Source organism: Aethalodelphis obliquidens, unplaced genomic scaffold (genome assembly GCF_003676395.1).
Source record: "Aethalodelphis obliquidens isolate GAN/ISIS:26980383/991018 unplaced genomic scaffold, ASM367639v1 scaffold89, whole genome shotgun sequence".
Taxonomy (NCBI): Eukaryota; Metazoa; Chordata; class Mammalia; order Artiodactyla; family Delphinidae; genus Aethalodelphis; species Aethalodelphis obliquidens.
The window spans coordinates 731,918-741,945 of record NW_020838033.1 but is presented as its reverse complement, the minus strand read 5'-3'; positions in this window follow the sequence as shown (position 1 = coordinate 741,945).

Genomic DNA, 10,028 nt, shown 5'->3' with positions numbered 1-10,028 from the left:
CGAAACTGGGTATCCTTCAAAATTGCTCTCTGTCCTCTAACAATCCCCAAACCATCATGATCCGGAAAACTTTGCCTCTCTCTCTCTCATCTCCTCCTCACTGCCCCAAGCCCTGGTCCGGGCGACCATCAGCTTGAGCTTGGATTACTATTCTGAGTCTTTCTCCCTTCCCTCCACCTCCACCCAGCTGCCCAGATGATCTTTCTAAAAATCTAGCCAAGTCTCTCCTCTGCTTAAAACCCTTCAAATAACTACCTGTAGGGTATGGACCACTCTCTTTTCTACACTGAGCCCTGCGTACTCCTGCAGCCTCCTGACCAGCCCCTGCCTGGGATGCTGTGGAGGCTTCCAGTAGGTGGCCTCCAAACCTTTCCCTCTCCTGAAATGGCCCTGCCTTCTCCACTCACCTTCTCTGCCTAGCTAATTACTAGTCCTTCAGGAAAACTTCCCTGAGGTTTATGAATCCTTAAGCAATCACCATGCTTCATCTATGGGTACAGGAGAAACACGCATAACAATGGTACCTGGCTGATAGAGTCTGGGGAGGATGGAAGGAGTAAAACACATGAAGAGCTTACAGCAGTGTCTGGGACTTAGTAAGTACCCAATAAATACTAGCTATCACTTATAATCCACCTTGTGTTATACTTACCTTTATGTCTCTTTCCTCCATTCTACGTTGTGATGGCAGAGATTTCGTTTTTGTATCCCCAGAATCTGATGCAGGGTAGTTGCTCATTCAGGGGTCTGTTGAATGAATGAATGAGGCACTTTACCCACTCAAAGCTTCAGTTTGCTTATCTTTGAAATGGGGATATTAAAACTTCTCTCAGAGGGGAATTATGAAGACCAAAAGAAGTCAGTGCCATGGCCTACTCATTTAACAAATCATTGTGTGCACCCCTCCCCATCCCCAGCAAGGCACTGTGCTCTAGGCTTCTGGGAAATAGATAAGAGCAATTGGGTAACAATACATTAGCACTTGGCAATCTCTAAAGCCCTTGAGCATCCTTTTTTTTTTAACATCTTTATTGGAGTATAATTGCTTTACAGTGGTGTGTTAGTTTCTGCTTTATAACAAAGTGAATCAGCTATACATATACACCAGTCTTATTCTGATAATGTATTGATACATGAAGAAACTATGAAGCACATTTTTTTGTTATCTCTCTTTTATGAAGGAAGAAACTCAGGGAGAAGTAAACATGACCTTAGTCACACAGCTGGTTGAGGGGAAGACCCAAATTTTTTATTCCAAATCCTGTTTCTTTTCACTACACCCTATTTCCCTACCCCCACCCCAGGAACCTACACACATAATTATTATAGAAGGTAGAAAGAATAAGGGTCCTAACACATACAGAGAAAATCTGCGTGTGAATGTGCAGGGCTGTGCGGGTGTACATTTGAGTGTGATAACACCAGACTAACATATGTAAGAGCGTCCTGTGTGCCTAGGACTGTGACTTACGTATATTATTTCTTTTAACTCATAACAGCCAGATATAAAAGGCAGATATTATTTCAGTTTTAGAAGGGAAGTAATTAAGGCTCAGAGAAGTCAACTATTTATCTCTTTAAGGACAGTCACAGCAAGTGAGTGTATTTGGAAGAAGGTGGGTCATACCCAGCATGGCAGGGAGGAGGAGCCTGGGAAGAAGGAAGAAATCAGAAAAGGCTCCATGGAGGAAGTGGCATTTAAGTTGGGCTTTGAAGAATGGGTCAGACGGAGCTTCCCTGGTGGCGCAGTGGTTGGGAATCTGCCTGCCGGTGCAGAGGACACGGGTTCGTGCCCTGGTCTGGGAGGATCCCACATGCCACGGAGCGACTGGGCCTGTGAGCCACAGCTGCTGAGCCTGTGCGTCTGGAGCCTGTGCTCCGGCAGTGAGAGGCCCGTGCACCGCGGTGAAGAGTGGCCCCCGCTTGCTGCAACTGGAGAAAGCCCTCGCACAGAAACTAAGACCCGACACATCAAAAATTAATAAATAAATAAATTAAAAAAAAAAAAAAGAATGGGTCAGATTCAGACAGGCAGAGATGCAGCCCAGGGAAGCAGGGCAGCAGAGTGAGGAATTGACAGCAGCTCTTCACTTTGAGAAAGATTTTTTCACTCCCTGAGGCTGGAAATCTACAGCTTCATGAGAAAGTGAAGCCTGTTATCTGTTGACAGCTTTTTGCTCAGGAACGATAGACTAGCCCTGCGCTGCGGCTCCTCAAACGAAGTGCCACCTCGTGTCAGGATAGTGAGGTTGTCTGAGCAGCTGCCGAAGAGGACACAGGTAGCACAGGCCTTGAGAAGACAAAGCTCAGGACCAGGACAGGAGGCAGCAGCTTCCTGGAAAAACCTTGGGCATCAGGCCAGCGCTGCCACTGCTAGGTCCAGTGCGATCCTGGCAGGTTGATCCAGCACTCCAAGCTTCTGTTTCGCCTTCTGTCGAACGGAGATAATAAAATGGGAAAGTGTGTCAAGGACCCACGGAGAGATGCATGCAGGAAAGAGCTGAATGGTACCATGCAGTGACGTCAACCTTTCTGAGGGCAGCTGGCCCCTTTCATGCTTCAACCCACAGCCAGAGGTGGACTGAAAAAAAGTCAGACTCAGAGAGCCCTTGAAAAAGGCCCCAAAGAGCTTTTTAAGGCACATGATCTCTGTATATATAGCTTACTTATTTACATAGATTTGCTTTAAATACTTCCACATGTAGAGAGATAAACCATGTTCCTATAAATGAGTCCGTCCCAAAGTGAACTTCAAATTTAAAGTAATTGCAATTAGAAATCCCAAAAAGACTTTTTATTTATTTATTTTTTGCGGTACGCGGGCCTCTCACTGTTGTGGCCTCTCCCGTTGCGGAGCACAGGCTCCAGACGCGCAGGCTCAGCGGCCATGGCTCATGGGCCCAGCCGCTCCGCGGCATGTGGGATCTTCCCGGACCGGGGCACAAATCCGTGTCCCCTGCATCGGCAGGCGGACTCTCAACCACTGCGCCACCAGGGAAGCCCCCAAAAAGATTTTTGTTTTGTTTTTAGAACTAGGTAAAAGTGATCTTAAAATGCATATAAGATGGAAAAAATCTAATTCATATGGGAGGGTAAGTGTATGAGAATTGCCAAGAACACTTAATGAAATTAAAAAAATAGCCATGAGGGGGGCTATTGTCACCATGAGTATAGCATTGTCATGGGCACTCATCAATGGAAAAACATAGAGAGTGTGGAAACAGATACAAACTTACAGGAGTCCTTAATATATAATTAACATTGTATTTAAAGTCAAATCCATCAAAAGGGGAGTAGTTGAACAAATTAGAATGTATTTACACAATGGAACCTCACTGTGGAACATTATGCAGCCATTAAAGAGAATTCATAGAGCTACATGTATTGACCTGGAAAAAAAATGTTTGTTGTATATGCCCAAGCAAAAAATGCAAGTCACTGAGTAAGATGCATGGCATGATCTCAGTTTTAAAAAATTTAAAACTTTGACCTTATTTCAGACTTAAAAGTTGCAAGGATAGAAGGAAGAATTCCTGGATACCCTTCACCCAAATTTCCCAACTGTTAACACTTTACTACAGAAATATACACATATTTCTGAACTATTTAAGAGTATGTTGCAGACATGATATCCTTCATCCATAAATACAACAGTGTGTCTCTCCCAAGTACAAATAAAACTCTTATATAAACGCAGGATAGTTATAAAAATCAACAAGTTAATACTGATCAATACTATTATCAATCTATGCACCTTATTCAGATTTCATAAATTTTCCAGGATGATTTCATTTTTTGGAAAAAATACATAAAGGGAGAGGTGAAGAAACATTTACATATGTCTACACGTGTATGAGAGCTTGGGAAAGGTATGGGATACACACACTTTTAATCCTGCTTACCTTGAACATCGGTTACAAGGCACATGTATTATAATTTTGTAATAAATTATAATGTAGAAAAGTTTAATATAAATAAATAAACAATGAATGAATGAATGAATAAAATCACCGTAGGTTGGAGATAACTTGAGATCAAGTCCTGGTTCTGCCAACTTTGGACACATCACAGAATCTCTCCAATCCTGGATTTCCTCAATCATAAATTTCCACCTATAGAGGAAGCTATATTTTGAATAAGGATTAAATGGGAAAAAATACACAAAGTTCTCAGTCCCTAGAAGGCACTTTAAAAAATAATTCCTGTAAAACCAATCAACCCTTGTATGTTTCCACCTCCTCCTCTTTGTTCATGCCATTCAGCTTAGAATGCCCTTTCCTCCCTCTCCACTGTCACCATCCTTTTCATCCTTCAAGGCACAGTCTAGATGCCACCTCCTCCAGAAATACTTGCCTGATCACCCTGACCAAAAGTGAGCTCTTTCCACTGATGCCCTATGGCTACCCCACGCCCTGGTTGCATTCGAATTGTTGGCAGGGATAACAATGATCGAACCCCAGGGAGTTTGCTGGGGAGCTCAAGAGAAAGGCTTTCCTTGCTAATCAAAGGCTGCTATGCTTCTCTGCTGATTCTGTCTGTGTGTGATGCCTGGAACTGCCATGGTGAGACCATCAGGGAAGAAGACATTGTCTGTACGTTGAAAGTGGCAGAGTGGCAAGACGGATTAGCTTAGGTCATGGTACGAGCATCTGGAAGCATCCTGACATACTGCCTAGGCCTTGAAAGGCCTCACTTATTGGTCATAGGGTTTGAATACCACCAAATGGAGATTCTTTTTCTATTTATACCTCCAACAAATATGTAGTAGGCATCCTAAGAATATAACTTGTTTGAGTCATTCATTTGACTCAAATCTCCCAAAATATATTGAGTACCTACCACATACCACCTGCCAGCTAAGGACATGCTGGAAATAAAATCCGTAATCATTATACACTTTGCCTGCCTCTCTCATAAGGCCCCGCCTTGCCTCCCACTACTCCCAAAAAAGCACTCCCATAACAATACTAGTAACTTCCAGAATGTATGTGCTCCCCGCCTTCACGTATACTTTCTCCACACTCCCATTTATATACTCTCCCCCTATAAACATCCCATTGGCCGTCCACAGTTTCGCCTCCCAATCCTATCTGGGGTGGGCTGCATAATGGCTCCCAAAGTTAGCCACGTCCTAATCCCTGGAACCAGTGAATATGTTACCTTATATGGCAAAAGGGACTTTTCAGATGTAACCAAATTAAAGATCTTGCTATGGAGAGATTTTTTAGGATTAACCATGTGGGCCCTAAATGTAATCACAAGTGTCCTTATAAGAAAGGCAGAGGGAGACTGGACATAGAAGAGGAGGAGGCAATGTGACCAAGGAGGCAGAGATGCGTGTGATGCCTGGAGCCACCAGAAGCTGGAAGCAACAAGAAACAGTTCTCTCCAGAGCCTCTGGAAAGCACTAGCCCTGCAAACACCTTGATTTTAGTCCCACAAGACTCAGTTCAGACTTCTGGCCTCCAGAGCTGTAAGAGAATAAATTTCTGTTGTTTTAAACCATTAAACTTGTGTAATTTATTCCAGCAGTGTTAGGAAACTAATACACTACTCACTCAGCTCAGACCTCTAAGAGACCTTCGGTGATACACCTGGGGTAGGTGCCTGTCCCCTGTCTCCCTTCTCCCATGGCACTGGCCACACCACATGCCACCATCAGTCTCAGGGTTGGTGTTCTCTACTAGACAGTGAGCTCCCTGAGAGCAGACACCTGTCTTCTTTTTTTTAAATTTATTTATTCATTTATTTAATTTTTGGCTGCATTGGGTCTTCGCTGCTGCACGCGGGCTTTCTAGGTGCAGTGAACGGTGTCTACTCTTTTTTTTTTTTTTTTTGCGGTACGCGGGCCTCTCACTGCTGCGGCCTCTCCCGTTGCGGAGCACAGGCTCCGGACGCACAGGCTCGGCGGCCATGGCTCACCGGCCCAGCCACTCCGCGGCATGTGGGATCCTCCCGGACCGGGGCACGAACCCGTGTCCCCTGCATCGGCAGGCGGACTCCCAACCACTGAGCCGCCAGGGAAGCCCCGGGGGCTACTCTTTGTTGCAGGGCGCAGGCTTCTTATTGTGGTGGCTTCTCTTGTTGCAGAGCACAGGCTCTAGGCACGTGGGCTTCAGTAGTTGTGGCATATGGGCTTCAGTAGTTGTGGCTCGCGGCTCTAGAGCACAGGCTCAGTAGTTGTGGCGCACGGGCTTAGTTGCTCCGCGGCATGTGGGATCTTCCCGGACCAGGGCTCGAACCCGTGTCCCCTGCATTGGCAGGCGGATTCTTAACCACTGCGCCACCAGGGAAGCCCCACCTGTCTTATTCATATCTGCAGCCTGAGAGCCCAGCCTTGTGCCTGGTACCTAGTGGGCACTCAGGGAATGTCTGTTGAACCAATGATTGAGTAAAGGAAGATAAATTAGATTTGGTCTGATAACACTGGGTCTTATTCAAGTCTTGACAGATGACTTTAGCTCTTGACTTTGACCCAAGAAAAGTTTAAAATTACATCGTCTAAAGAAAGATTTTCATACCACACTCTTTATGAAAGCAAGGCTTTCGCAACTTTTGGCAGCCGCTGGGATTGCAGTTTCTTTAGTTTTTTCAATTTTGAGTTGTCAGCAAGAAAATACTGATTGTTTAAGATCATGACTGTCTGTGTCTGCCATCATCAGTTGTGGTCAAATAATTTTACTTTACACAGCAGTTCAGAACGAGTTCCTTATTTTCACTTTCAGCTAGAAAATCAGAAACATCATTTTTAGAACAATTTTTATCAGCCCTGTTTTTTTGTTTGTTTTGTTTTGTTTTTGATACTGGCTACTGGATCTGATTGGTAGAGTACAGGCATCATGTATCAAGTCACTGTCATCTCTTCTTTCAAAATTAAAAGTCCCTCCCTCATCCTCCTTTTTCTTCTTTATGTAAAAGTCCCTCCCTCATCCTCCTTTTTATTCTTTTTGTGGCTGCCAGCAGTGTCTTTTTTCCCACCTTTCCTTCATGACTACTGCATCTCTTATTAGACAGCTCCCTCTCAGACTTACAGAGAAGAAATTTCTTTGAGAGAGACATTTTTCATATACTACTTGGAAACAGTCATTTACAACAGAGAGCTTTGAAAAATTACAGCAGAGAAAAGAACTTTGCTCAGGGTCATTGAGAGGAAAGGCAGCAGAGCTGGATTCTTCCCAGACCTGACTCCGAGGCCGATTGCAGGCCTATGTAACCCCTTGGCACCCACTGAAAACCTCATGAAACATGCTAGTCTCTGTAAATGATCAATGCCACTAGTCAGGATGCCTTCCTTGGGCTGTTAATAAAAAAATTTATTAAGAGAAAACATGTACACCGTCTTAGGAAAATAAAACAAGAAAAAGGCTTTTTAACAAAAAGTAGTAGTACGTTCACCTTGTTTGTAACCATCACCACCACCCATCTCCAGAACTTTTCCATCTTCCCAAACTAAAATCCTGGACCCTACAACAAGAAGTCCCTATTCCCCCTCCCTGCAGCCCCTGGCAACCATCATTCTACTTCCTGTCTCTATGAATTTGACTACTGTAGACTCCTCATATAAGTGAAATCATATAGTATTTGTCCTTCTCATACTTAGCATACCTTAAATATTGCTACAAGGTTGAGCCTTGTAGCATAAGTCAGAATTTCCTTCCTTTATAAGGCTGAATAATATTCTGTTGTATACACCACATCTTGTTCATCCATCCATCCATCCACGGACATTTGGGTTGTTTCTGCCTTTGGCTATTGTGAATAATGCTTCAATGAACATTGATGTACAAATGTCTACTCAAGTCCCTACTTTCAATTCTTTTGGGCGCATACCCAGAAGTGGAATTGTTGGATCATGTGGTAATTGTTCTTAATTTTTTTAAGAACTGCCATACTGTTTTCCACAGCCGCTGCACCAGTTTACATTCCCCCCAGCAATGCACAAGTGTTCCAATTTCCCCACATCTTCGCCAACACTTACTGTTCTCTGTTTTTTTGATGGTAGCCATCCTAAAGCATGTGAGGTAGTAACTTATTGTGGTTTTGATTTGTATTTCCCTAATGACCAGTGATGTTGAGCACCTTTTCATGTGTCTGTGGGCCATTCATACATCTTCTTTGGAGAAATGTCTCTTCAAGTCCAAAGGGAATCCTTTCCAACCCCAGCCCGGCAAGTCATGCAAGTCATGTGCAGCACAAGCAGATATGCTCGGATCAGGCAGGAAGCCCCTTGGGGAGCTATGAGGAACTGAGTTGGTTGACGGATGAGGGAGGAAAGTTGGAGGGCATGGACGGCCAATGTGCCCAGCTACCTACTCCCTCAAAGTGACCCAAGAATTCTGGTCACCATGATCTGCTACCCGGACTCAGGAACTCTCACATCAGGCATTTCCATTTTTCTTTCCCCTCAGCCCTCCCCACCTTCCTTGAAACCAGTGCCTACCACAGCTCTCAAGGCTTTGCAGAGATGAAAAGTAATTCTTCCTCCTAAAAAAAAAAAAAAAGGTTTGCAATACCTAACGCAGAGGAAGGTCTCAGAGTGTAGACACAGGAGGAAGAAGAGGATGGAAAAAGAAACTACCCATCACTGAAAACTGGTCGAGTACCAGTTCTGTGCTACTGTACTCAGTGATTACCCCAGCCCTCTGTGTGAGGCTAGTATTAGTCCCATTTTAAAGATGACTGAGGCTGGAAAGGCCCCGTGACTTGCCCAAAGCCACAAACCGAGTATAGACAGAGCCTTCGCTTGTGTTCACTGAGCCCACCTTGACCTTGGACAAGTAGCTGAACCGCTTTGGGTCTCAATTTCTTTATCCATAAAAACAAAGACACATTCCAAGGCATGCCTGTTCCTTGCAGGTTGATTGTGAGGGCAGAGATAACATCCTTGAAGAGCCTGGCATGAAGAGCCTGGCATGGGGGAGATATCTTGAAACTGGTGGCTGTGATTCCACGACATATATGTCTGGGAAGTCAGGAAAGCCCAGTGTGTGGAAAGCTGAGTCTGGAGCAAAGTTCAGGGAGGGACTCATCCCACCCTTCCCCCTCCAGGATCCTCAAACTAGCAAAGAAAGTGCAAGGGCCTGCAAGCTCAGTATCCACTCCTCACTTCACAGGCCCAGAGAGGAGAAATGACTTACCCAGGGTCACCCAGCAAGCTAGTAGCAGAGTCTGCCAAGCAGGGCTTGGTACCCAGACCTGGGATACTCCCTAGCGCCCCACATTCCCTGGGCTGGGCTATCAGAGTCTGTGAGCTAGTCTATGAGGAAGGCAGGCCCTTGCAAGCCCATCCCCACACAACTGAAGTGTGGGGACCCTCCCCAGGAGCCAGGGTTTCAGAGGGATCGAGGTCACTCTCAGGCTCATGAAGAGGAGTGGTGTTGTCTCCTTCTCACAACCTCGGTTGAGCCAAAATTCCCAGATAAAGGCGGAGATCTTCTCAGGCCAAGCCCCGCCCTCAGCCACCCCTTCTTCCTGGCCCAGTGTGTATCACTGCCTCTGGGTCAGGAGAGGGGAGGCCACCCTGCCAGGGTCCTTCCCGTATTGCTCTCCCCCTTCTCCTCTGGAAGAAGGGCCACGGCTACAGCGAGACACTACGGACCTGGCACACGTGCCACACTGCTGTCCAGTGCGTCTTTTCCTAGCTAGGTCCAGAGATGGGCAGTCACCTTCCCTCCATCCTGCAATCACACTTGGGCCTCAGGGGACCACAGGGAGGGTCTGGAGAGAGAGAGGTTTACTTTTCATTCACTCCTCAGCCTCAGGAATTGTGCCTGGGGCGCGGAGGTGGGGGTGGTGGACAGGTTCCAACGCCTGAGGCCACCTTAGGGTGCACTGCAGGTCAAGGCAGAAGTCTGGGGAGAGATGGGAGGCTGACGCTTGGGACGTGGGGGTCCCCTCCATTTGTTAATGGAGTCCCTTCTGAAGCTGACGTCTGTCCTCAGCCAGCACTCGGGCCGCAGCGGTCTCAGCCGCGCCACGCTTTGTCCCAGATGCCTCCCCTCCCCCGCGGGCTCTCTGCTCCAGCCGGC